The following is a 2,149-nucleotide window of genomic DNA, read 5'->3' as shown; positions in this document are numbered from 1 at the left end:
ACCCAGATAATTTTTTGTTTTTGTATTTTTAGTAGAGATGGGGTTTCACCATGTTAGTCAGGATGGTCTCGATCTCCTGACTTTGTGATCCGCCCGCCTCAGCCTCCTAAAGTGCTAGGATTACAGGCGTGAGCCGCCGTGCCCGGCCAACTCTTGCTTAATCCTGAACATTGGCACCAGTCAAAGCTTCATCTTCAGACCCAGGAGAAGGTGACAATCAAAATGAAGTGCCTTCATGAGACACAGGCAAGAAATTAAAACTATTCAATCTCTTTAGGCCCAGGGACTATTTTGGAAGAGACGGGCACATGAGATTGTAAGGACTGATTCTGAGGGATAAAATAAGTTCGGAGTTTTTCTACAAATTAAGCGTTAATATTAAAAGCACACTGATGCAAGGCCAGCATCTGGGCCCCTTGGAACATTGATTTGCTCTTTAATAGAAAATTGTAAAACATTATAGAAAGTTTATGAAAATCTTACATTATGTTCAAACTAATTAAAATTAGATAGATTAGTTGCTAAGGGTTTATTAAAATGACTTTTAACAATAATACACCGTACAAGGGTAAAAACTTTGTTTCTTTTGAACAAAATGTTTGTGTAATATTAATAAGAGATGATCTTGCTGCGATTCATCTTTGGTGGAAGTGGGGGATGGAGAGAGAAAGATTGTATTTCAGAAGAAAACTGTAGGATTAGATTAACCTGTGATTCATGAGTGGCCACGAGGTCACCCATGGTATTAAGCTGCCCACAACGCCTCACCTCAGTGTGAAGCAGCCAGAAAGATCCAGGGTCAGGTTCCCCAGGATTGAGGAATAAATAAGTAGAAATGAGGGACTGAAACAGACCCAACTGTCTCACAGAATTGATGTTTATAGCTTATTTGAAAAATCATAGAAATTGATCCCCCCAGTGTTAAAACTTGAGAAAGTTACATTAGTCTTATCTAACTTTCTTTCTCAGAAAACCCACCATCAAGCCTCCCAGACAGTATCAAGGAACTGAGACTTCCTGAAATCATTGCATTTGAACAGTGAGATGTCAGACTCCTCATCCACTATGATTGCCTAACCATCAGGTGGTTCCCGTTGACTAACTTCTCTTCTTTACTCCTCTCTAATTCCTCTTTTTCTTTTTCCACACATGGTTAGGTTTCTTATCATCACTCTCTAATTCCTGTATTCCTACATATGGTTACATTTCTTCCCTGCTATATAAACCCCTACATTTCCCTGGAAATACTCAATGTCTCAGTGCTTGACCTGTGTTTCAAGCAGCAGGACCCAGACCCATCCTCAGGTGTTTCAGTAACAATAACAACTTACCTATGGACAATTTTCATGTCCGTGAGTATATGGGGTGCTCAGAAAGTTCACCAGAACACTTGATGTAAACCACACAACAGGAAATTCATCAAAATTGCCACGACTTCTTATTCCACCATCTGAAGATACTTCAAGCCCAACATCTAGAAATCTCAACTGACTGTCCTCTGGACTCAAAAACTGGGCTTGTATAATTTGCTCCAACCATTAACCTTTACTTTTCTTTCATTTCCATAGAAATGCCTCTTATTAAATACTGATTGACCACACCTTATAGAGGCCTAACCTAGATGAAGGACCACCTATAACATCACCTCCTAAAATGAGATACAACTGCCTAACTGGACAAAACTATTCTCATGACTAAGAGACTTATTCAATAAGATATGGGACGCCTGTAATTCCAGCACTTCGGGAGGCCGAGGCGGGTGGATTGTATGAGCTCAGGAGTTTGAGACCAGCCTGGTCAACATGGTGGCAAAACCCCATCTCTACTAACATACAAAAAATTAGCCAGGTGTGGTGGCGCACACATGTAATCCCAGCTACTCGAGAGGCTGAGACAGGAGAATCGCTGGAACCCAGGACGCGGAGGTTGCTATTAGCCGAGATTGCGCCACTGCACTCCAGCCTCGGTGACAGAGCGAGACTCCGTCTCAAAAAAAAAAAAAAGAAAAAGAAAAAGAAAAAAAAATATGGGACAATACAGTTAGACTTATGTCTTGCCTGTTCCAACTTATATTCCTGTTTTCCTTTATAGGTCTCTTGCCATTCACTTACTAACCTGATTCTGCTCTCCACAGCCATCAACTTAACTT

This window comes from Colobus angolensis, unplaced genomic scaffold, assembly GCF_000951035.1.
Source record: "Colobus angolensis palliatus isolate OR3802 unplaced genomic scaffold, Cang.pa_1.0 Scaffold184, whole genome shotgun sequence".
NCBI classification, from domain to species: domain Eukaryota; kingdom Metazoa; phylum Chordata; class Mammalia; order Primates; family Cercopithecidae; genus Colobus; species Colobus angolensis.
This window is presented reverse-complemented; position numbering follows the sequence as displayed.